Source organism: Oncorhynchus nerka, linkage group LG25, assembly GCF_034236695.1.
Source record: "Oncorhynchus nerka isolate Pitt River linkage group LG25, Oner_Uvic_2.0, whole genome shotgun sequence".
Lineage (NCBI taxonomy): Eukaryota > Metazoa > Chordata > Actinopteri > Salmoniformes > Salmonidae > Oncorhynchus > Oncorhynchus nerka.
In genome coordinates, this window is record NC_088420.1 from 41,497,159 (window position 1) to 41,523,926 (window position 26,768).

A 26,768-nucleotide genomic window follows, 5' to 3' on the forward strand; every position below is an offset into this window, starting at 1 on the left:
CTCTTCAGAAAATCGATAAGGGATTGTTCTGACCCCCCCCACATTACGATACAGTTGCAAAATTAACACAGTTAATTCAGCATCCTCAACATATAGTATAAATGCAATTAATCACATGGGGTCTGCAGTGCTTCTTTCAGTGTTGCATCTTTGGGCAGCTGCTGTAGACAATTTTGTATTTTTGGATCATTTGTGGATATGAATATGTGTATATGAAAGTGGATATGAAAGTTGCCCTTATTAAGGGCCTCTTACTTTCTGTATGTCCATAGTCTATGTCCTGTTTAGTGCATAGCATAAGAATGTCCATAACCACTTTGACGTGATCACAATTCCTCTTTACAAATGAATAGTTCATGGCCTCGCAGTTAAATAGTTTTATGACTCTACCACGGCTTTGATTGCGATGGCTTGCACTGTAGCCTTCAAATCCAGGGCAAAAGATTGGGGTTTGTGAGCCTGGTGCTTGACACATGCCTCACAAAGATGCTTCCAACCCTTATTTCAGTTTCTAACAAACAAACCTTCCAAAGTGGCCTCGTTGAAATGTATACATATTATATAGAAAACAGTGTCCTTTGCTGTAGACAAGAAAACTGTCCATATCACCTCCATGAGAAACACTGTGATTTTCCATTGATTACTGTAGTGGGGAGCTTTCAATTTTTGGTTGTGTGGGTGGTTTGTCAACTGCAGACAAATCTGCAGGTGAAATGGTGATTACATGCTCACCATGATGCGGCAGGGCCGGGAGATGGTGAGCTAGCTGGGTTGTGGAAGTCGAAGCAATAGCCATGCGAACCTCTTCACGGGGCTGACATGCTAGCCTCCTCATGGACTGAGAGATTGACAGATTGGGCTTGGCTGATAAGAGGTTTTCAAGCAGGTATTATTTCTTCATCCTCCAACTTTGGCTGTTTGAAAAAGCGCATGAGTGAACTACACACTGGCTACACACTATAAAAAATTGTTCCCAGTGTGTTCTTTGGCTGTCCTAATAGGGTAACCCTTTTTGGTTCCAGAACCCTTCTGGGTTCCATATAGAACTCTCTGTTTTACATGGAACCCAAAAGTGTTCTACCTGGAACCAAAAAGGGTTATTCAAAGGGTTCTCCTATGGAGACAACTGAATAAACTTTTTAGTGGGGTGCTGCCCTTAAAACCCTAATGATAGAGCTGCCACTGTTCCATTGACCTCGTTACCACATGTACTGTATACAAGCCGATACTCTGTTTGTGTTGTTATCTGCCTCCATATATTTTCCTGGCAGACTACCTTTTCAAAGCCATGGCATGAATGTTTACCCTCTCCTTATTTGTTTACTTCTTGAAAGTGAATAAATAAAGGCTCCCCATTTCTTATTTCAAACATTAAAAAAAATGCAACGCAGCAAAGCAAAATGCATTTACATGAGAACTTGTTAAAAGTAGATTTTGCAGCAATACAAGATATCACTTTTATTCAGAGGGAATTATTCATGTCAGGGATATTCAGCTAAGCCCCAGTTTTGCACGTAAACCAGGATCTTTTGGAAATGCATCTTAACATTTAAACTGGTGAGTCCTGACAAGGTTATTTTCATCACAAGTTAAGGGAGAAAACATTTCTCCATGTTCTTGAATTCTAAACAGCATTTATGGGGGAGGGGAGCATTGTATCTTTGTATCTCTCTCTCCCTCTCTCAGTAAAACATTGTCTAATCAAGGCTGTAACCGTTCCAGCTGTAGGGAGGAGATTTTTTGAAAGTGTCAAAACCGAAGACTTGATTCATAACGGAATAATATTGTTGATCTGACAACTTTCTCAGATGGTAAAATGTTTTACTACATTTAGAAATGAAAACAAAAGTCCTCTCATTGTCAACTGCATTTATTTTCAGCAAACTTAACATGTGTAAATATTTGAATGAACATAAGATTCAACAACCGAGACATAAACTGAACAAGTTCCACAGACCTGTGACTAACAGAAATTGAATAATGTGTCCCTGTACAAAGGGGGGTCAAAATCAAAAGTAACAGTCAGTATCTGGTGTGGCCACAAGCTGCATTAAGTACTGCAGTGCATCTCCTCCTCATGGACTGCACCAGATTTGCCAGTTCTTGCTGTGAGATGTTACCCCACTCTTCCACCAAAGCACCTGCAAGTTCCCAGACATTTCTGTTGGGATTGGCCCTAGCCCTCACCCTCCGATCCAACAGGTCCCAGAAGTCCTCAAATCAAATCAAATCAAATTGATTTATATAGCCCTTCGTACATCAGTTGATATCTCAAAGTGCTGTACCCAGCCTAAAACCCCAAAACAGCAAGCAATGCAGGTGTAGAAGCACGGTGGCTAGGAAAAACTCCCTAGAAAGGCCCAAACCTAGGAAGAAACCTAGAGAGGAACCAGGCTATGTGGGGTGGCCAGTCCTCTTCTGGCTGTGCCGGGTGGAGATTGTAACAGAACATGGCCAAGATGTTCAAATGTTCATAAATGACCAGCATAATATAATCAAATAATAATAATCACAGGCAGAACAGTTGAAACTGGAGCAGCAGCACGGCCAGGTGGACTGGGGACAGCAAGGAGTCATCATGTCAGGTAGTCCCGAGGCATGGTCCTAGGGCTCAGGTCCTCAGAGAGAGAGAGAGAAAGAAAGAGAGAATTAGAGAGAGCATACTTAAATTCACACAGGACACCGGATAGGACATGAGAAGTACTCCAGATATAACAAACTGACCCTAGCCCCCCGACACATAAACTACTGCTGCATAAATACTGGAGGCTGAGACAGGAGGGGTCAGGAGACACTGTGGTTCCATCCGAGGACACCCCCGGACAGGGCCAAACAGGAAGGATATAACCCCACCCACGTTGCCAAAGCACAGCCCCCACACCACTAGAGGGATATCGTCAACCACCAACTTACCATCCTGAGACAAGGCCGAGTATAGCCCACAAAGTTCTCCGCCACGGCACAACCCAAGGGGGGGGGGGGGGCAACCCAGACAGGAAGATCACATCAGTGACTCAACCCACTCAAGGGACGCACCCCTCCTAGGGACGGTATGAAAGAGCCCTAGTAAGCCAGTGACTCAGCCCCTGTAATAGGGTTAGAGGCAGAGAATCCCAGTGGAAAGAGGAGAACCTGCCAGGCAGAGACAGCAAGGGCTCCAGAGCCAGAGCGTTGCTCCAGAGCTTTTCCGTTCCCCTTCACACTCCTGGGCCAGACTACACTCAATCATATGACCCACTGAAGAGATGAGTCTTCAGTAAAGACTTAAAGGTTGAGGCCGAGTTTGCGTCTCTCACATGGGTAGGCAGACCATTCCATAAAAATGGAGCTCTATAGGACAAAGCCCTGCCTCCAACTGTTTGCTTAGAAATTCTAGGGACAATTAGGAGGCCTGCGTCTTGTGACTCTAGCTTATGTGTAGGTATGTACGGCAGGACCAAATCAGAGAGATAGGTAGGAGCAAGCCCATGTAATGCTTTGTAGGTTAGCAGTAAAACCTTGAAATCAGCCCTTGCTTTGACAGGAAGCCAGTGTAGGGAGGCTAGCACTGGAGTAATATGATACATTTTTTGGTCAGGATTCTAGCAGCCGTATTTAGCACTAACTGAAGTTTATTTAGTGCTTTATCCGGGTAGCCTGAAAGTAGAGCATTGCAGTAGTCTAATCTAGAAGTGACAAAAGCATGTATTAATTTTTCTGCGTCATTTTTGGACAGAAAGTTTCAGATTTTTGCAATGTTACATAGATTTGAAAAAATATGTCCTTGAAACAGTCTTGATATGTTCGTCAAAAGAGAGATCAGGTTCCAGAGTAATGCCGAGGTCCTTCACAGTTTTATTTGAGATGACTCCACAACAATTAAGATTAACTGTCAGATTCAACAGAAGAACTATCTCTATTTTGTCAGAGTTTAAAAGTAGAACATTTCCTGCCATCTACTTCCTTATTGTTGAAACACAGGCTTCCAGGGAGGACAAATTTGGGGCTTCACCATGTTTCATTGAAATGTACAGCTGTGTGTCATACTCATAGCAGTGAAAGTTAAGATTATGTTTAAGAATGACTTCCCCAAGAGGTAAAATATATAGTGAAAACAATAGTGGTCCTAAAACGAAGCCTTGAGGAACACCGAAATTTACAGTTGATGTGTCAGAGGACAAATCGTCCACAGAGACAAGCATATCTTTCCGACAGATAAGGTCTAAACCAGGCCAAAACTTGTCCATGTAGACCAATTTGGGTTTCCAATCTCTCCAAAAGAATGTGGTGATCGATGGTATCAAAAGCAGCACTAAGGTCTAGGAGCACGAGGACAGACGCCATTAAAAGGTAATTTACGAACTTTACAAGTGCAGTCTCAGTGAAATGACGTGGTCTAAAACCAGACTGAAACATTTTTTAAACATTGTTTGTCTTCAGGAAGGCAGTGAGTATTTGCGCAACAGCTTTTTCCAAACATTTTGAGAGGAATGGGAGATTCGATATAGGCCGTTTTTTTTCTGGCTCAAGGTTTGGCTTATTCAAGAGATGCTTTATTACTGTCACTTTTAGTGAGTTTGGTACACATCCGGTGGATAGAGAGCTGTTTATTATGTTCAACATAGGAGGGCCAAGCACAGGAAGCAGCTCTTTCAGTAGTTTAGTTGAAATAGGGTCCAGTATGCAGCTTGAAGATTTAGATGCCATGATTATTTCCATCAATGTGTCAAGAGATATACTATTAAAACACTTGAGTCCTTAACTTGATCCTAGGTCCTGGCAGAGTTGTGCAGACTCAGGACAACTGAGCTTTGGAGGAATACTTAGATTTAACCTCTTGCGACGAGCAATCCCGGATCCGGGATCGTAATCATAGCCTCAAGCGAATTAGCATAACACAGCGGACATAAATACCCCTAGAAACTTTTCCTATTCATGAAAATCGCAAATGAAATGAAATAAATATATTCAAACACAAGCTTAGCCTTTTGTTAACAACACTGTCATCTCAGATTTTCAAAATATGCGTTACAGCCAACGCTAGACAAGCATTTGTGTAAGTTTATCATGGCATAATGCTATGCTAGGCTCTGCTGGCAGCAGGCAACATTTTCACGAAAATAAGAAAAGCAACCAAATTAAATCATTTACCTTTGAAGAACTTCAGATGCTTTCACTCAGGAGACTCCCAGTTAGATAGCAAATGTTCCTTTTTTCCAAAAAGATTATTTTTGTAGGTGAAATAGCTCCCGTTTGTTCATCATGCTTGGCTGAGAAATCGACCGGAAAATGCTACAACTATAACGCCAAACTTTTTTCAAAATTTGCTCCATAATATCGACAGAAACACGGCAAACGTTGTTTAGGATCCATCCTCAAGGTGATTTTAACATATATATTCGATAATATATCCGTCGAGGCAATTGGTTTCTCAAAAGAAGCGATTGGAAAAATGGCTACCTCAGTATTTTACGCAAGATTTTCTGCGGGAGAAACCATGTGACCACTTGCTATATATGGTCCATCTTCAATGGAAATGCGTAAAAAGACGCCACAATGCTGTAGACACCTTGGGGAATACGTGGAAAATGTAAGCTCATTCGTAGCTCATTCACAGGCATATAAGGAATCATTGGCATGAGGAGGTTTCAAAAAATGCGGCACTTCCTGGTTGGATTTTTATCTGGGTTTCGCCTGTAACATCAGTTCTGTGGCACTCACAGACAATATCTTTGCAGTTTTGGAAACGTCAGAGTGTTTTCTATCCAAAGCTGTCAATTATATGCATAGTCGAGCATCTTTTCGTGATAAAATATCTTGTTTAAAACGGGAACGTTTTTCATCCAAATATGTCAATAGCGCCCCCTAATGCATAACTGGTCATTTGCTTTCTAAGGATCATGATCTTTTCCTCAAAGAAGTTAATGAATTTATCACTGCTGAAGTGAAAGCCATCCTCTCTTGGGGAATGCTGCTTTTTAGTTAGCTTTTCGACAGTATCAAAAATAAATTTTGGATTGTTCTTCTTTTCTTCAATTAAGTTGGAAAAATAGGATGATCGAGCAGCAGTGAGGGCTCCTCGATACTGCAGGGTACTGTCTTTCCAAGCTAGTTGGAGACTTCCAGTTTGGTGTGGCGCCATTTCCGTTCCAAATTTCCGTTCCAGAGCTCGGGTATTTTCTGTATACCAGGGAGCTAGTTTCTTATGACAAATGTTTTTGGTTTTTAGGGGTGCGACTGCATCTAGGGTATTGCGCAAGGTTATTAAATTGAGTTCCTCAGTTAGGTGTTTAACTGTTCTCCCTTAAGGGAAACTGACCTGATCTCAATCCCCTTTGAAGCCTAATCCGAAGATCTCCACCCATCTCCCCTAACACATTCCACAGCCAGCTGGCTCCTAGAGATAACCATTAACTCCTGATGTAAAACCATTCTCTCACACCCCTCAGATACTATAGTATTACTTCTGATCTATCATATCTCTAGTATAGCAATGTTCTAAGTTTAACCCAGAATCCAACCATGCTAACAGCAACTAATTATAAAGTGGCGGAATTGTCATTTAAGAAGCTTAAAAACACTGAAACAATGGTAAACTTGCCTGGTATTAGACGCAACCAACAAATGTAAATGCCTGGAATTTGCTAAACGGCATCTGGATTTAGATTAGAACCTGTGCTATGGTCAGATGACATGAAAATAAAGCTCTTTGGCCACGCACACCAGTGTTGGGTTTGGCATCGAAAGGAGGATGCTTATGCAGAAAATAACCTCATACCTACTGTTAAATCTGGTGGTGGGTCTTTGATGGTATTGGACTGTTTTGCTTCCACTGGTCATGGAGCCCTTGTTAATATCAACGGCATCTTGAACTTTACCAAGGACCAAGAGATTTTAGCCAAAAACCTGGTTACCTTTGCCAGGAGACAAACATTTGGCCACAAGTGTATCTTCCACCAAGACAATAACCCCAATGACAATCCACAAAGAAATGGTTAATTGACTACAATATCCACATTTGGTGATGGCCTTCTGAGTCTCCTGAATTGAACTCTATTGAAAAGCTGTCATTTGAATTGAAGACGGCAGTTCATCACCACAGACCAAAGGATATTTTGGATCTGGAAAGATTCTGTATGGAGGAATGGTCTAAGGTAAATCCCAATGTGTTTGCCAATCACATTAAACATTATACAAAAATACCCAGTGCTGTAAACCTTTGGGAAGGGGAGGGTGCCGTAGTATTGAAAAGAGGGGTCCCAATATTTTGTTCACCTTTTGTAAAAGAAAATATATAAAAATAATTGTATCATTATAAAATCATACATTTTCAATGTTTTTGCATACAATATAGCTAAGTATTTGTATTTATATTAGACAGTATTTTTTTGCTCATCTTTATCAAGGGTGCCAAAAATGTGTGTGTGTGTGTGTGTGTGTACCCTACAGTAGCATGCAAACAGCTACAACAGCTAAATCCTTGACAAAGTAAGCTTTAATCTGCACCCATTTCCACACTGCATTTACAGCTAGGCCTCAAGGGAATTCTTTTCTCAATTTAGCCAAAAATATTCTCCTTTCCTGCTCACTTAATACAAGAGTAGCTACTGGATTGTTCTTAATTTCCATTTAAATGCTGTTATTACTATTTTTATTCAATTTACTTTACGATAGTTGTTTATTCCTTTCAATTATATAGCCTAGCACATTTTCTTTTTTGTGGTTTGAGTTGCTTATCATTGTAATACATGTATTGATCATATCTGATTGTCAGGGTTACAGTCAGATATGGCCAGTATAGGGTAGCATACATAATCTAGTCTTCTCCGAAGGACGTAGTGTGAGGCTATGATGTGAGGCTGCTGGTGGGTGTATGGGTTTTATTCCTGCCCGGAGACCATTGAAGAGATTGACGTCAGATATAAACTGTTATGTACAGGCATGAAATAATCTTCTTGTGAATGGGCAGATATTTTAGTAATACAAAATGAAGATAAGACCACAGAATTATGAAATAGTAATTTTTCATTGTACTGTTATGTACAGGCATGAAATAATCTTGTGAATGGGCAGATATTTTAGTAATACAAAATGAAGATAAGACCACAGAATTATGAAATAGTAATTTTTCATTGTATTTGTCTTCTTCTTCCTCTGTATCCGCTGCTAAAGTCAATTTCCTTCACTCTGACTTTCAAGCCTCTGGCCAGGGGAATCAGTCACCCATTATTTTAGAGGGGGCATGAAGTATGTGACCTCCTGAATTCATTGAATTTTGCATTTTTCAAACAACGGTAACAGATTTTTCCTTCAATCTAGCTCAGTTGGTAGAGCATGGCACTTATAACGACCAGGGTAGTGGGTTCCATTCCTGGGACCACCCATACGTAAAATGTTTGCTTGCGTGACTGTAAGTCGCTTTTGATAAAAACACCTGCTGAACTGCATATACAGTACCAGTCAAATGTCTGGACACACTGACTCATTCCAGGGTTTTTCTTTATGATCCCATATTTTCTACATTGTAGAATAATAGTGAGGTCATCAAAACTATGAAATAACATATAGAGTGATGTAGTAACCTTAAAAATGTAAAACACATGTTTTATGTGACTTTCTTCAAAGTAGCCACCTTTTGCCTTGATGACAGCTTTGCACACTTTTGGCATTGTCTCAACCAGCTTCATGAGGGTAGTCACCTGGAATGGATTTCAATTAGCAGGTGTGCTTTAAAAAAAAAAAAAAAAAAAAAAATTGTTTTACCTTTATTTAACCAGGAAGGGCTAATAAAGATTTGAAATCTCTTTTTCAAGAGCGTCATGGGCAAAGTAGGGAGCACCAAGTCATTACACAATTACAGGTAATCTAGTAAATAATCATATAATTCACAAGAGTAAAACAAAGTCATTAAACAACAAATTAAAGCATTGACAGTTCAGGGAATCAGCCTCAAAAATCCTTAATCAATGATTTAAATACACCAATCGGGACAAGTTCGTCCAGTTTGAAAGTATTTTGTAAGGCGTTCCAAGCCGATATGCAGAGTACATAAAAGCCCTTTTACCAAATTCAGTTTGGATATTTGGAACACTTAGCAGGATAAAGTCCTACGAACGAAGAGAGTAGCCACCACATGTCTGAACAGTAAAAATACTCAAATAAAATGTTAGTAAACCCAAAATGGCTTTGTAAATAAAAGTATATCAGTGACTGAGCCTACGATTGACTAGAGAAGGTCAGCCAGCCCTTCCAAATAAAGTGCAGTGGTGCGTAAGGGTTTTGGAGTTTAAAATAAATATCAATGCCTCATGGTAAAGGGTGTCAATTGATTTCAAACACTGAGTGGAAGCATTCATATATAAAATATCCCTATGGTCTAGTAAAGGCATAAATGTAGCTGATAGCCTTTTTCTGGCTTCAAAAGAAAAACATTCTTAATCCTAACTTCAACTTCAATTTTTTGCAAATTGTTAAATATGCAATTTAAAGGAGAGTCCATCATCAACTAAAATTCCAAGATATTAATATAAGGTTACAGCCTCAATCTCATTGCCCTGACAGGTAGTAATAGGTGAAAGGTTCAGAGGTCTATTTCCTGCTTTCGGAAACACCATTAGTTGAGTTTTGTCAGTATTGTAGATAAGCTTCAATTGACACAAGGTATGTGGAACAGCATAAAAATAAATGTGCAAGATCTGGAAAGCTTTTGTGAGAGACAAGGCAAAGCAATAAATAACAGTATCATCAGCATAAAAGTGAAGTTGCGCATTTTGTACATTTGTCTAAATTATTTATATAAATAGTTTATAAGAGGGGTCCAAGTGCAGAGCTCTGGGGCAAACCATTACAGACAGACAATGTAACAGACATGAGCCCAACAAATTGAGTTCACTAAGTTCTATCAGACAGATGGTTAGCAAACCATGCAACTGCATGTTCCGAAAGACCCAAGCTTGACAATCTCTGACTCAGTATAGCATTATCAACTGTATCAAAAGCCTTATAGAGATCAATAAAAGTGATACATAGTGCTGTTTTTTGTTAAAAGTTCATTTGTTGAATTTCAGTCCTTCTTAATGAGTTTGAGCCAGTCATTTATGTTGTGACAAGGTAAGGATGGTATAGAGAAGATAGCCCTATCTGGTTAAATACCAAGTCCATATTATGGCAAGAACAGCTCAAATAAGCAAAGAGAAACAACACTCCATCATTACTTTAAGACATGAAGGTCAGTCAATCCGAAAAATGTCAAGAACTTTGACAGTTTCTTCACGTGCAGTTGCAAAACCATGAAGCACTATGATGAAACTGGCACTTATGCGGATCTCCACAAGAAAGGAAAACGCAGAGTTACCTCTGCTGCAGAGGATAAATTCATTACAGTTACCAGCCTCAGAAATGCAGCAAAAATAAATAAATGCTAAACAGAGTTCAGTCTCAACATCAACTGTTCAGAGGAGACTGCGTGAATCAGGCCTTCAAGGTCAAATTGCTTCAAAGAAACCGCTACTAAAGGACACCAATAATAAGAAGAGACTTATTTGGGCAAAAAAACAGGAGCAATGAACATTAGACCGGTGTAAATCTGTCCTTTGGTCTGATGAGTCCAAATGTTAGATTTTTGGTTCCAACCGCCGTGTCTTTGTGAGACGCAAAGTAGGTGAACGGATGACTTCTGCATGTGGGGTTCCCACCGTGAAGCATGGAGGAGGAGGTGTGATGGTGTGGGGGTGCTTTGCTGGTGACACTGTCAATTATATTTTTAGAATTAAAGGCAAACTTAACCAGCATGGCTGGTTAAAAATCTTTGTGAATCTACACACAATTCCCCATATTGACAAAGTGACAATACTTTTTTTTTAAAATGTTTGCAAATTTATTACAAACACAAAACATAAATAACTAAAGTACTCAGACCCTTTACTATGACAATCGAAATTGAGCTCAGGTGCATTCTGTTTCCATTGATCCTCCTTGAGATGTTTCTACAACTTGATTGGAGTCCACCTGTGGTAAATTTTAATGATTAGACATGATTTGGAAAGGCACACACCTGTCTATATAATGTCCCACAGTTGACATTGCAGGTCAGAGAAAAAAACAAGCCATTTAGTCAAAGGAATTGTCAATAGATCTCCGAGACAGGATAATGTCAATTCACGTGATTGGACAAGAATACAGTGGTCTCCATCATTTTTAAATGGAAGAAGTTTGGAACTACCAAGACTCGGGGGGGAAAGGCCCTTGGTCAGAGAGGTGACCAAGAACCCAACGGTCACTCTGACAGAGCTCCAGAGTTCCTCTGTGGAGATGGGGTACAATTGAGAAGGACAACCATCTCTGCAGAACTCCACCAATCAGGCCTTGATGATAGAGGCCAGACGGAAGCCACGCCTCAGTAAAAGACACATGACAGCCCACTTGGAGTTTGCCAAAGGACACCTAAAGGACTCAGACCCTGAGAAACAAGATTCTCTGGTCTGATGAAACCAAGGTTGAACTCTTCGGCCTGAGTGCCACACATCACGTCTGGAGGAAACCAGACTCCTCTCATAACCTGGGCAATACCCTCCCTACAGTGAAGCATGGTGGTGGCAGCTTTATGCTGTTTGGATGTTTTTCAGCAGCATGGACTGGGAGACTAGTGAGGATCGAGGGAAAGATGAACAGAGGAAAGTACAGAGAGACCATTGATGAAAACCGTCTCCAGAGCTGTCATGACCTAAGACTCTGTCAAATGATTACCTTCCAACAGGACAACGACCCTAAGCATACAGCCAAGACAACGCAGCAGTGGCTTCAGGACAAGATTCTGAATGTCCTTGAGTGGCCCAGCTAGAGCCTGGACTTGAACCTGATCGAACATCTCTGGAGATACCTGAAAGTAGCTGAAAAGCGACACTCCCCATCCAAGCTGACAGAGCTTGAGAGGATCTGCAGAGAAAAATGGGAGAATCTCCCCAAATAGATGTGTGCCATGCTTGTAGCTTCGTTCTCAAAAAGTCTGTAAAAGGCTGTAAAAGGCTTAATAGCTGCCAAAGGTTCTTCAACAAAGTACTGAGTAAAAGGTCTGAATACTTTTGTAAATGTCATATCAGTTTTTTATATGTAGATTGATGAAAAAATACATATTTTATTCATTTTAGAAAAAGGCTGTGACGTAACAAAATGTTGAAAAAGTATAGGGGTATGAATACTTCTGAATACACTGTATATACAGTACCAGTAAAACGTTTGGACACACCTACTCATTCAAGGGTTTTTCTGTATTTTTACAATTTTCAACATTGTAGAATAATAGCAAAGACATCAAAACTATGAAATAACGTATATGGAATCATGTTGTAACCAAATAAGTGTTAAGAAAATCGAAATATATTTAATATTATAGATTCTTCAAAGTAGCCACCCTTTGCCTTGATGACAGCTTTGCACATGCTTGGCAATCTCTCAACCAGCTTCCTGAGGAACACTTTTCCAACATTCTTGAAGGAGTTCCGACATATGCTCAGTACTTGTTGGCTGGTTTTCCTTCACTCTGTGGTCCAACTCATCCCAAACCATCGTATTGGGTTGAGGTCATATGATTGTGGATGCCAGGTCATCTGCTTTATCACTCCATCACTCTCCCTGGTTAAATAGTCCTTACACCGCCTGGAGGTGTGTTTTAGATCATTGTCCCCTTGAAAAATAAATTATTGTCCCACTAAGCACAAACCAGATGAGATGGCGCATCGGTAGAGAATGCTGTGGTAGCCATGCTGGTTAAGTGTGCCTGCATTCTAAATAAATCAAAGTCAGTGTCAATATCACAGCACTTTCACACATCCTCCTCCATACTTTACGGTGAGAACCACACATGATTTGGGCTGGAATCTGAAGTTCAGGTAAGTCCAATGAACTTATCCTCTGTAGCAGAGGTATCTATGGGTCTTCCCTTCCTGTGGCAGTCCTCATGAGTGTCAGTTTCATGATAGCGCTTGATGGTTTTGCAACTGCACTTAAAGAAACTCAAAGTTCTTGAAATGTTCCGGATTGACTGACCTTCATGTCTTAAAATAATGATGGACTGTCATTTATCTTTGCTTATTTGAGTTGTCCTTGCCATAATATGGACTTGGGCTTTTTCCGAATAGAGCTATAATCTGTATACCACCTTTACCTTGTCACATCACAACTGATTGGCTCAAACTTATTAAGAAGGAAATCAATTCCACATTAACTTTTTTACAAGGCACACCTGTTAATTGAAATGTTTTCCAGGTGACTAATTCTTGGAGCTGGTTGAGAGAATAGCAAGTGTGCAAAACTGTCATCAATGTGGCTACTTTCAAGAAACTCAAATATAAAATATAGTTTGATTTGCTTAACCCTTTTTTGGTTACCAAATGATTCCATATGTGTTATTTCATAGTTGTAATGTCTTCACTATTATTCTACAATGAAGAAAATAGTAAAATAAAGGACCCTTGAATTCATAGGTGTTTCCATACTTTTGACTGGTACTGTATATTATTACTGAATTAATTAATACGCATGTTTTTTCTTTGTATTATCTTTTATTGGATCTAATGTGTTATATTCTCCTACATCCATTTCACATTTTCACAAACTTCAACGTGTTTCCTTTCAAATGGTATCAAGAACACGCATATCCTTGCTTCAGGTCCTGAGCTACAGGCAGTTAAATTTGGGTCTGTCATTTTTTTGTGAAAATTGAAAAAAAGGGTAGTTTCCTTTTAAATCCTCCACCCCCTCCGTACTCCCTCTCTGCTAACAACTTAGTCAACCACATTGAAAAAAAGGTTGATGACCTACGCTCGTCATTCACTCACGCTACGGAGTCAACTGGTCCACTCACACAGAACCACTATATTTATTGACCTCTTTCTCCCCTCTCTCTCTCCAGATGAAATACTGTGACTAGTGATGTCCGGCCACCCGACAACCTGTCCACTTGACCCCATCTCCTCCTCCCTTCTCCTGACAATATCTGGAGAACATCTACCATTCCTCATGTCCCACATCAACTCATTCCTGACCATTGGCTGCGTACCTTCAGACGGCCAATTGCTCCCCTCCTCAAGAAACCAACACTCAACCCCTCTGATGTCAAAAACTACAGATCAGTATGCCTTCTTTCTTTGCCTTCCAAAACACTTGAGCGTGCTGTCTATGGCCACATCTCTCGCTATCTCTCTGAGAATGATCTTCTTGACCTTATCCAGTCAGGCTTCAAGGCAGCTCACTCAACTGAGACAACTCTCCTCTGTCAGGGAGGCTCTTCGCTCTGTCAAAGATGACTCTCTCTCATCTGTTCTCATCCTCATAGATCTATCTGCTGCCTTCAACACCATGAACCATCAGATTGTCCTCTTCATCTTCTCAGGGCGGGACATCTCAGGCTCTGCACACTGCTGTATTGCATTCACCCTGGAAGTTTGCTTCAAACAGAGGATCTTTGTCTGCACCACGTGTTCTCACTATTTGTGTCCCTCAGGGCTCACTACCGGTATCCCTCAGGGCTCGGTTCTAGGCCCTCTCCTCTTTTCTCTTCACACCAAGTCACTCGGCTCTGTCATATCGAAAGTTTGGGACTATAAGGTTCTATAGGCATTTTTGTCAAAATGTTGCTATTGACATAGCCTTGTTCAGTTCAATGTCCTCTACCTATATAGTACTCTAAATACCCTAATTCATGTTAAGTTCAAAATAATACAATGTAAAAATTGCTGACACCATTCAAACCAATGAGGGTTTCGAAAATTAAAGCCAACTTTCTCAAAATCATATTTTTGCAGATATAACCTTTATAATCCCAAGCTCTTAATATCCCCACATGGTCTCTCCTATCATTGCTACTGTATGTGGATGGTTCTCAATTTCTTTTCTCCTTCTCCACTTCTGATACCCAGGTGGCGACACATCTCTGCATACTTGGCAGACATCTCAGCTTGGATGTCGGCCCACCACCTCAGGCTCAATCTCAACACGATGAAGCTGCTCTTCCTCCTGGGGAAGGCCTGCCCACTCCAAGACATCTCCATCACAGTTGATAACTCCAGGGTGTCTCCCTCCCAGAGTGCAAAGAACCTTGGCGTGACCCTGGACAACACCCTGTCATTCTCTGCAAACATCAAGCAGTGATTCACTCCTGCAGGTTCATGCTCTACAACATCTGTAGAGTATAATCTTTCCTCACACAGGAAGCAGAGTAGGTACTGATCTTGTCACTTGTCATCTCCCGTCTACACTACTGCAACTCTCTGTTGACTGGGCTCCCCACTTGTGCCTTCAAACCTCTGGTGCCTGGTGTTCAACCTTCCCAAGTTCTCCCATGCCACCACGCTCTTCTGCACACTCCACTGGCTTCCAATCGAAGCTCATATAATCTTCAAGACCTTGGTGCTTGCCTATGCAGCAGCAATGGGAACTGTGGTCAAACCCTACACCCCAACTGAAACACTCCGTTCTGCCACCTCTGGTCTCTTGGCCCTGCCACCCTAATGGAAGGGCAGTTCCTGCTCATCCTTGTCAAAGCTATTCTCTGTCCTAGCATCCCGATGATGGAACAATTTTCACCGTAATGTCAGGACAGCGAAGTCCCTGCCCATCTCCCGATAACTTCTGAAACTTTAAAGAGTATCTTAAATACTGGTGGAAAAAGTACCCAATTGCCTGACGAGTAAAAGTTAAGATGGCTTCATAGAAAATGACTCACGTAAAAGTGAAAGGCGCCCAGTAAAATGCTAATTGTGTAAAAGTCTAAAAGTATTTGGTTTTAAATATACTTACTTTATGTATCAAAAGTAAATGTAATTCAAAAATATATTTAAGTATCAAAAGTAAAAGCATACATATTTTCAGATTGCTAATATTAAGCAAACAAAATGGCACAATTTTCTTTTTTTTTCAATTTACAGATAGCCAGGGGCACAGTACAAAATTGAGACATAATTTACAAACAAAACATTTGCATTAAGTGAGTCTGCCAGATCAGAGGCAGTAGGGATGACCAGGGATGTTCTCTTGATAAGTGTGTGAATTCGACCATGTTCCTGTCCTGCTATTAATGAGTACTTTTGGGTGTCAGCGACAATGTGTAGAGTAAAAAGTACATTATTTTTACTAGGAATGTAGTAAAGTAGAAGTTAAAGTTGTTAAAAATATGAATAGTAATGTACAGATACACAAAAAGTGAGTTCCAGAGCATGTAAAGCTTCATGCACTGTGGATAAATGTTAAATGGCGACCGGTAATGGGCTAACCAAAATGTGTAAACAGTATCCTGCATTATATTAAATTCATCTATGCATTTTGAAGTGTTTACTATTTACTTTTTTTCACTGACATATCCCTTCCCTGAATAAACATTATTTGACATTGCTATTAATGGTATCCATATTTTAGCTGATATTTTGGAACATTTTCATCTCCCTAACTCCAAAGCAGTGCATCGTTACAGTTCACCTGTACCTATATTTTACTATATTTACCACTTCTGACATTGTACCATATCTACAATAGATAATCTCTCCCTTTTCCCTACAGTCTATATTTATGCACAATAAATATAGACTGAGCCTGTAAAAAAGATGAGGGCTTAATGTGTAGGGTTTGACATTGCGGATACAACGAGACCAAAGTGTTGAGGTCCCTCTGAAAATAATCTTGACAGGATCTCTCCTTCCTCTGGTGGGTGCCTAACAAGGCCTCAGCAGCTATTCCCAGCAGGAGGACGTCACATAAAGAGAGGGAGATCAATAGCGCTTGGTGTTTAATATTCTTCACATAAATTATAGGAGTGCCATGGGACTAGGCTGTTCCTCTTGTTTCAGCCCAGCTAGGCGACACAGTAAAACAGTACACCTGCTCCAATTTCAAAGACATTTTGAGGATGAGTTTAGGAGGTTGATGGCACATAGAGTTGATGATAGATGGTACGGTTGTGTTCACGTTAGCATGCTGTTTTCAGCATGGTTAAAAAGGTTTTAATCAGAAAAGTTATACTGTAATACTGCAAATGCGTAACATAATCATCAACTCGCTACATAAGACATTTTTCACTGAGATAATTTTGGCATGTATCCCCCCCAGAAATGATGTATCCAAAGTATCCCAGATTACAAAAATATATCCCTATAACATTGTATGGGACAGCCTCCGACTCCAAGTCTCCATTGAGCTGGGTGTTTCTCACTGAGACTCATCTTCTAGAACTTCCCCTGTAATAAAGGCTATTCCCCATGGGTGCTGCATAGACTGGTAGAACTCTTCATTTCCACCTTGGTTTTCAACCTCTAGCTGACTGTGGGGAGATCAACCCCGGAGACACTCCACTCATCTGTGATACTGGGCTCTCCACCACCAGCCTGCCTCTCCGGGGAGAATCTTTGATTACTTTTATCACCTGTGTGCTTTTTGGTTGGCATTCTACATCAGAACATGTATATTTCATGAGAATTTAAAATATAAATGATATTGCCACTTGATTGATGATATCCATTGTGATACACTGCACAACCCAACTCCATTTCATGCATCACGCTCGTAAATGTCTGCTTCACTGAAATTACATTCTATCAGTATTGGCTGAAGTATTGCAGCACTACAAAGGGAAGAGATTAAAAAAAACAATTGCTTTGATTAAAGTCCTTAAAGCATAGTCACCTCCAAAATGGTTGGCACCCTTGATAAAATAAATAATACAAATACTGAGCTATATTGAATGCAAAAAAATATAAATTATATTATTTTATACTAATACAATTGCCCAGAGAAAGAGATTTTGTTTAACAGGTAATACTGTTTTTTCTCAAATAGATAGATGTCAAAATGATTGGCACCCCTAAAGATTCCTATAATTCTAACAAAACAAAATTGAATCTGCATTAACATTTTACTTTTAAAATGAATCTCTGTTTAGTTAATATTAATAGACCAATTGATGTCACCAGGCAGGCCAAAACTCCATCCCACCACAACAGGCTGAAATTTCAGGTGGTCTTTTCAAACAGCTCTTACACGAAAAGGTCATTATCACACTTTCACAGTATTATTCCAACCTCATAGTGTGGCAATATATGTATATATATTAAAATAAATCACGTTTTTGACTGCCATTGTATTAGTATGAAATAAAATAATTGTCAAAATGTTTAGAGCAGACAATATAGCTTAATATTGTATTATTTTTGTTATACAGTCTTTCTTTGCTAATCTTTATGTGTGCCTATAATTTGGGAGGTGACTATACTTGTGAAATGGTTTTGGGCATCTCTTTCTTGTATTTTCTCTATTATTTCATGTCTATTACTTGTGTCAATCATGTTAATCCTCTCTGACTATAACAATCTTGTGATTCTAATTACCTACTTTTCATTCAAATTACAACAGACACAAGGCTTACTGTAGATGAACCTAGCAGTGATTGAAAATATCTTACTTAAAATATATCTTATGCTCTCTCTCAATTCTCAATTTCAGGCATGGGAAAGCAAGTAAAATAGATGATAAACAAAAAGTTAAATGAACTATAAAGAATTAACAGTAAGCATTACACTCACAAAAGTTCCAAAAGAATAAAGCCATTTCAAATGTCCTATTATGTCTATATACAGTGTTGTAATGATGTGCAAATAGTTCAAGTACAAAAGGGAAATAAATAAACATAATTATAGGTTGTATTTAGAATTATGTTTGTTCTTCACTGGATGCCCTTTTCTTGTGTGCTGTGATTGCACACTGTGGTATTTTATTCAATATATATGGGGGTTTATCAAAATTGGATGCGTTTTAATTCTTTGTGGGTCTGTGTAACCTGAGGGAAATATGTGTCTCTACTCATACATTTGTCAGGTTAGAAAGGTTTCCACCTCATTTTGTGGGCAGTGTGCACATAGCCTGTCTTCTCTTGAGAGCCAGGTCTGCCTTTGGCGGCTGTTCTCAATAGCAAGATTATGCTCCCTGAGTCTGTACATAGTCAAAGATTTCCTTAATTCTGGGTCAGTCACAGTGGTCAGGTAGTCTGCCACTGTGTATTCTCTGTTTAGGGCCAAATAGCATTCTAAATTAATCAGTTTTTCATTCCAATGTGTCAAGTAATTATCTTTATGTTTTCTCATTATTTGGTTGGAACTAATCGTGTTGCTGTCCTGGGGCTCTGTGTGGTCTGATTGTGTTTGTGAACAGAGCACCAGGACCAGCTTGGTTAGGGGGCTCTTCTCCATTTTAATTTCTCTGTATATTATGGCTCTGTTATGGAATGTTTGGGAATCGCTTCCTTTTAGGTGGTTGTAGAATTTAACGTCTCTTTTCTGGATTTTGATATTTAGCGAGTATCGGCCTAATTCTTAACCTCATGCATTATTTGCATGCATTATTTGTACACAGAGGACAGTTTTGCTGAAGTCTACATGCAGTCTCAATTCGGTGTTTGTCACATTTTGTGAATTCTTGGTAGGTGATCAGACCCCAGACCTCACAACCATAATGGGTTCTATAACTGATTCAAGTATTTTTTGTCAGATCCTAATTGGTATGTCAAATTTTATGCTCCTTTTGATGGCATAGAAGGCCCTTCTTGCCATGTCTCTCAGGTCGTTCACAGCTTTACGGAAGTTACCTGTGGTGCTGATGTTTAGGCCAAGGTATGTATAGTTTTTGTGTGCTCTAGGGCAATGGTGTCTAGATTGAATTTTGTATTCATGGTCCTGGCAACTGGACCTTATTTGGAACACCACTATTTTTGTCTTACTGAGATTTACTGTCAAGGCCCAGGTCTGACAAAGAATCTCTCTCTCTCTCTCAATGCTTTATGTCATCCCTAGGGGGTGAGACAGCCATTGAAGATGCTTGTGTGGATGGGTTTGGAGTTGCCCAAGGTCCATTTTGTCATGGGAACAATATAAAAATAAAGCAGTCCTTTTCGGGGCCTTAACTTATTTATTTTTGTCAGAGCCAAATGACTGCATTCCATTTGGGTGCTGTCCCCATCGGGGGTTTGACATGGTTTTTAGAACCATCTAGAAACAGCCTTTCTCTTCCCCACCAAGTCTGGTCTCATAGACTAGACGTAACATGTTAAATGTAAATCCTAGACACACTAAATTATGTTGATATGTTATGTTTGGTATGGTTACATAAGACAGAAAGTTACTTAAGGCAAAAAAAACTAAAGTAGGGTGGTTGGTCGGGGTGGATGGGTAGATGTATAATGCGGACATCTGGCAACCAAAAGGTTTCATGTTTGAATGTCAGCAGAGACATTTTTAGCATTTTAACTTTGCAACTACTTTCTACTTTTTATCTACATTGCAAGTACTTAGCATGTTAGCTAACCCATCCCCTAGCCTACCCCTTAACCCTAACTCCTAGCCTAGCTACTATTATCCACCCAGCAAACTTTAGCATTAGCCACCTAACTTACGCTAGCTACAACAAATTGGAATTCATAACATATCAATCATTTACACATTATGTAACAAAATGTACAAATTGAAATTCGGAAAACAAATTGTACAAGGTGCTATTAGAAACATATCATACAATTTGTAATTCATAGCATATCATGCGAAATGATATGGACATCCACAAATCTCTTTAAAGGTAAAAAGTTGAAGTCAGACGTTTACATACAGCTTAGCCAAATACATTTAAACACAGTTTTTCACAATTCCTGACATTTAATCCTAGGAAAAATGTCCTGTCTTAGGTCAGTTTGGATCACCACTTTATTTTAAGAATGTGAAATGTCAGAGTAAAAGTAGAGAGAATGATTTGTTTCAGCTTATAATTATTTCATTACATTCCCAGTGGGTCAGAAGTTTACATACACTCAATTAGTATTTGGTAGCATTACCTTTAAATGTTTGTCTTGGGTCCACAAGCGTCCCACAATAAATTGGGTGAATTTTGTCCCATTCCTCCTGACAGAGCTGATGTAACTGAGTTAGGTTTGTAGGCCTCCTTGCTTGCACCCGCTTTTTCAGTTCTGCCTACACATTTTCTATAGGAATGAGTTCAGGGCTTTGATGGCCACTCCAATACCTTGACTTTGTTGTCCTTAAAATTAAAGCCATTTTGCCACAACTTTGGAAGTATGCTTGGGGTCATTGTCCATTTGTAAGCCCCATTTGCGACCAAGCTTTAACTTCCTGACTGATGTCTTGAGATGTTGCTTCAATATATCCACATAGTTTTCCTTCCATCATGATGCCATCTATTTTGTGAAGAACACCAGTCCCTCCTGCAGCAAAGCACCCCCACAACATGATGCTGCCATCCTCGTGCTTCACGGTTGGGATGGTGTTCTTCAGCTTGCAAGCCTCCCCCTTTTTCCTCCAAACCTAATGTTGGTCATTATGGCCAAACAGTTCTATTTTTGTTTCATCAGACCAGAGGACATTTCTCCAAAAAGTACAATCTTTGTCCCCATGTGCAGTTGCAAACCGTAGTCTGGCTTTTTTTATGGTGGTTTTGGAGCAGTGGCTTCTTCTTTGCTGCCTTTCAGGTTATGTCGATATAGGACCCATTTAACTGTGGATATAAATACTTTTGTACCTGTTTACTCCAGCATCTTTACAAGGTCCTTTGCTTGTCATGTACTTCTAGAAGTAGTGGGTGGAGGAGTCAGGCGCAGAGAGCAGGGTAGTTGATATGTGGAATGTTTATTCCCAAAACCACAGTGTCGGTCAATGCCACACACACGGGCGCAATAAGACCCATTCCAAAACAACAGGAAGAAACAGTTCAAGAACAAAATGCTTCCACAGAAATCACACATATCAAATAACAGAAAACAAGCCCGCACAAGAGCCGGCGGGCCTACCGGGTTTAAATAGCGCAAAACCAAACCTAAACAAGAAACAGGTGCAACTAATCAGACAAAACTAAATGAAACTGAAAAGGGGATTGGTGGCAGCTAGTAGGCCGGCGACGATGACCGCCGAGGGCCGCCCGAACAGGAAGAGGCACCATCTTCGGCGGGATTCGTGACATTGCTGTTGTTTTTTTGATTGATTTTCACTTCTTGCACCAAAGTACATTCATTTCTAGGAGACAGAACACGTCTCCTTCCTGAGCGATATAACGGCTATGTGGTCCCATGGTGCTATACTTGCACACTATTGTTTGTACAGATGAACGTGGTACCTTCAGGCATTTTGAAATTGCTCCCAAGGATGAATCAGACTTGTGGAGGTCTACAATTTATTTTCTGAGGACTTGGCTGATTTCTTTTGATTTTCCCATGATGTCAAGCAAAGAGGTACAGAGTTTGAATTTAAACCTTGAAATACATCCACAGGTACACCTCCAATTGACTCAAATTATGTCAATTAGCCTATCAGAAGCTTCTAAAGCCATAACACAATTTTCTGGAATTTTCCAAGCTGTTTAACTTCTTATGGGCAGGTGGGACGGTAACGTCCGGTAACATCCTGGCCAACACCCGGTGAAACTGAAGAGAGACAAATTCAAAATACAGAAATAGTCAAGTTAAACATTCATAAAAATACAATTGTTATACATCGGCTTAAAGATGAACTTCTTATTAATCCAGCCACTGTGTCAGATTTCAAAAAGGTTTTCTTGTGAAAGCAACCATGCGATTATCTGAGGACAGTGCCCCGCTTACAAAAGCATACAAACATTTTACAACCAAGTAAAGGAATTACAAAAGTCAGAAACAGCAAAACATTAACCACTTACCTTTGATGATCTCCATATGGTTGCACTCACAAGAGTCCCTGTTGCACAATAAATGTTCATTTTGTTCGATTAAGTCCCTCTTTATGTCCCAAAAACTCTGCTTTGTTCAGTAATCCACTGGCTCAAATGCGGTCACAACATGCAGACAAATACATCCTAATAGTACCGGTAAATTTTGTCGAAACATGTCAAACGATGTTTATAATTAGTCCTCCGGTTGTCTATTGTCTAAATAATCAATAATATTTCAACTGGACAATAGCGTCTTCAATAGAACGGAAAAACAACAAAGGGCGCGCAATCGGTCATGCTCGCAAACTAGTTCTGGTTCATTCTAGGGTCCACATAGAAAATGATCTCATTCTTCCTCATTTTTCAGAAAACAAGCCTGAAACAATGTCTAAAGACTGTTGACATCTAGTGGAAGCCATAGGAACTGCAATCTGGGTCATAACCGTTTAGATTCTGTATAGGCATTCAAGAGAAAAGTACCCACATCAAAAATATCCCACTTACTGGAAGGATTTTCCTCAGGTTTTCACCTGCCATATCAGTTCTGTTATACTCACAGATATTATTTTAACAGTTTTGCAAACTTCATAGTGTTTTCTATCCAATACTACCATGCATATGCATATCCTAGCTTCTGGGCCTGAGTAACAGGCAGTTTACATTGGGCACCTCATTCATCTAAAATGCAAAATACTGCCCGCTACCCAAGAGAGGTTAAAGGCACAGTCAACTTAGTGTATATAAACTTCTGACCCACTGGAATTGTGATACATTGAATTATAAGTGAAATAATCTCTCTGTAAAATTTTTGGGGAAAAATGACTTGTGTCATGCACAAAGTAGATCCTAACCGACTTGCCAAAGCTATTGTTTGTTAACAAGAAATTTGTGGAGTGGTTGAAAATGAGTTTTAATCTCTCTTGGGTAGGGGGCAGTATTTTCACATCTGGATGAAAAGCGTGGCCAAAGTGAACTGCCTGTTACTCAGGCCCAGAAGCTAGGATATGCATATAATTGGTAAATCTGGATAGAAACACTCTAAAGTTTCTAAAACTGTTAAAATAATGTCTGTGAGTATAACAGAACTAATATGGCAGGTGAAACCCCGAGAACAAACCATCCCCCCCCCAAAATAAATTCAGCCTACCACTATTTTTAATGGCTGTTACTTTTATTGCAGTTCCTAGGGCTTCCACTAGATGTCAACAGTCTTTAGAAAGAGTTTCATGCTGGTTTTATGAAAAATGAGTCAGAAATGGTAGTTTTTCTAAGTGGCTCCCATTTTGGCTGTAGTGTTTCCAAGTGCGTGGAAGAGAGCGCGTTCTTTGGTATTTTTCTCCGGTAAAGACAATAATGATTCTCTGTCTTAAATTTGATCGTTTATTTACATATTAGGCTACCCAAGGTTTGATTATAAATGTTGTTTGACTTGTTTGGAAAGGTTTCTTAGCAACGTTTGGGATTCATTTTGTATGCATTTTGATGGAGGGAAACTGGGTGGATTATTGACTGAAGCACGACAGCTAAACTGAGTTTTATGGATATAAAGAAGGACATTATCAAACAAAAGGACCATTTGTGATGTACAGTACCTTGCGAAAGTATTCTGCCCCCTTGAACTTTGCGACCTTTTGCCACATTTCAGGCTTCAAACATAAAGATATAAAACTGTATTTTTTTGTGAAGAATCAACAACAAGTGGGACACAATCATGAAGTGTAACGACATTTATTGGATATTTCAAAAAAAATTTAACAAATCAAAAACGGAAAAATTGGGCGTGCAAAATTATTCAGCCCCCTGAAGTTAATACTTTGTAGCGCCACCTTTTGCTGCGATTACAGCTGTAAGTCGCTTGGGGTATGTCTCTATCAGTTTTGCACATCGGGAGAAAACTCTTGAACGTGCCGTCCTTGGCCAGCTCTCCCGCTATCTCTCTCAGAATGACCTTCTTGATCCAAATCAGTCAGGTTTCAAGACTAGTCATTCAACTGAGACTGCTCTTCTCTGTATCACGGAGGCCCTCCGCACTGCTAAAGCTAACTCTCTCTCCTCTGCTCTCATCCTTCTAGACCTATCGGCTGCCTTCGATACTGTGAACCATCAGATCCTCCTCTCCACCCTCTCCGAGTTGGGCATCTCCGGCGCGGCCCACGCTTGGATTGCGTCCTACCTGACAGGTCGCTCCTACCAGGTGGCGTGGCGAGAATCTGTCTCCTCACCACGCGCTCTCACCACTGGCGTCCCCCAGGGCTCTGTTCTAGGCCCTCTCCTATTCTCGCTATACACCAAGTCACTTGGCTCTGTCATAACCTCACATGGTCTCTCCTATCATTGCTATGCAGACGACACACAATTAATCTTCTCCTTTCCCCCTTCTGATGACCAGGTGGCGAAACGCATCTCTGCATGTCTGGCAGACATATCAGTGTGGATGACGGATCACCACCTCAAGCTGAACCTCGGCAAGACGGAGCTGCTCTTCCTCCCGGGAAGGACTGCCCATTCCATGATCTCGCCATCACGGTTGACAACTCCATTGTGTCCTCCTCCCAGAGCGCTAAGAACCTTGGCGTGATCCTGGACAACACCCTGTCGTTCTCAACTAACATCAAGGCGGTGGCCCGTTCTTGTAGGTTCATGCTCTACAACATCCGCAGAGTACGACCCTGCCTCACACAGGAAGCAGCGCAGGTCCTAATCCAGGCACTTGTCATCTCCCGTCTGGATTACTGCAACTCGCTGTTGGCTGGGCTCCCTGCCTGTGCCATTAAACCCCTACAACTCATCCAGAACGCCGCAGCCCGTCTGGTGTTCAACCTTCCCAAGTTCTCTCACGTCACCCCGCTCCTCCGCTCTCTCCACTGGCTTCCAGTTGAAGCTCGCATCCGCTACAAGACCATGGTGCTTGCCTACGGAGCTGTGAGGGGAACGGCACCTCAGTACCTCCAGGCTCTGATCAGGCCCTACACCCAAACAAGGGCACTGCGTTCATCCACCTCTGGCCTGCTCGCCTCCCTACCACTGAGGAAGTACAGTTCCCGCGCAGCCCAGTCAAAACTGTTCGCTGCTCTGGCCCCCCAATGGTGGAACAAACTCCCTCACGATGCCAGGACAGCGGAGTCAATCACCACCTTCCGGAGACACCTGAAACCCCACCTCTTTCAGGAATACCTAGGATAGGATAAAGTAATCCTTCTCACCCCCCCCCCCCTTAAAAGATTTAGATGCACTATTGTAAAGTGGCTGTTCCACTGGATGTCTTAAGGTGAACGCACCAATTTGTAAGTCGCTCTGGATAAGAGCGTCTGCTAAATGACTTAAATGTAAATGTAAATGTGGGAGACTGAACATTTTTCCCATTCCTCCTTGCAAAACAGCTCGAGCTCAGTGAGGTTGGATGGGGAGCATTTGTGAACAGCAGTTTTCAGTTCTTTCCACAGATTCTCGATTGGATTCAGGTCTGGACTTTGACTTGGCCATTCTAACACCTGGATATGTTTATTTTTGAACCATTCCATTGTAGATTTTGCTTTATGTTTTGGATCATTGTCTTGTTGGAAGACAAATCTCCGTCCCAGTCTCAGGTCTTTTGCAGACTCCATCAGGTTTTCTTCCAGAATGGTCCTGTATTTGGCTCCATCCATCTTCCCATCAATTTTAACCACCTTCCCTGTCCCTGCTGAAGAAAAGCAGGCCCAAACCATGATGCTGCCACCACCATGTTTGACAGTGGGGATGGTGTGTTCAGGGTGATGAGCTGTGTTGCTTTTACGCCAAACATAACGTTTTGCATTGTTGCCAAAAAGTTCAATTTTGGTTTCATCTGACCAGAGCACCTTCTTCCACATGTTTGGTGTGTCTCCCAGGTAGCTTGTGGCAAACTTTAAACAACACTTTTTATGGATATCTTTAAGAAATGGCTTTCTTCTTGCCACTCTTCCATAAAGGCCAGATTTGTGCAATATACGACTGATTGTTGTCCTATGGACAGAGTCTCCCACCTCAGCTGTAGATCTCTGCAGTTCATCCAGAGTGATCATTGACCTCTTGGCTGCATCTCTGAT